Genomic DNA, 623 nt, shown 5'->3' with positions numbered 1-623 from the left:
TTTTTTACTCACAATTTGTACAGTGTCCCAACTTTTTTGGAATTGGGTTTGTATATATATACAGTATATATATATATATATATATAGATTTGAGACATACCTCACAAGCGTAGCCTGTTATCCACTTGGAAGGGCCTCTTGTAGGTTTTCTGCACTGTAATATACATGTATCTTGGTTAATTTCAAATTGGTCAGAAGGGGGTGCAAATGTAATGGTAGGCTGGAGGAAATGTCCAGTACCTTTCAGAGAAAACTTCAAAGTTCTCCAGAAGAATAAGAGTCCACCATCTCCGTATGATTGGAATGTCACACTGGAAGACACAAACATAGAGAAACCTTTAAATATCAACTGTTAAAACATCATAAAGGTAAATTACTTTAACTGATAACTACTTACAGATGTAAAATCAAAGGGTGCTCCCAAGACAAGTTGTACTGTCTGGAAAACAACAAAAAAATAAGAATATTCTCCCTGTAAATGGCACCAAAAAAACCTTCCTTGTTCCTTATTTAACAACTAAATAATCACACCAATAATTGGTTGCAAAAATGTATAGTATAGCCTAAAATAAATAAATAAGTACACAGGTAAACTATTACGCAATAATAAATTGTGAGTACAT

The sequence above is a fragment of the Sinocyclocheilus grahami genome, unplaced genomic scaffold, assembly GCF_001515645.1.
Source record: "Sinocyclocheilus grahami isolate Dianchi unplaced genomic scaffold, SAMN03320097.WGS_v1.1 scaffold45.1, whole genome shotgun sequence".
Taxonomy (NCBI): domain Eukaryota; kingdom Metazoa; phylum Chordata; class Actinopteri; order Cypriniformes; family Cyprinidae; genus Sinocyclocheilus; species Sinocyclocheilus grahami.
Note: the sequence above shows the minus strand (reverse complement) of the source record.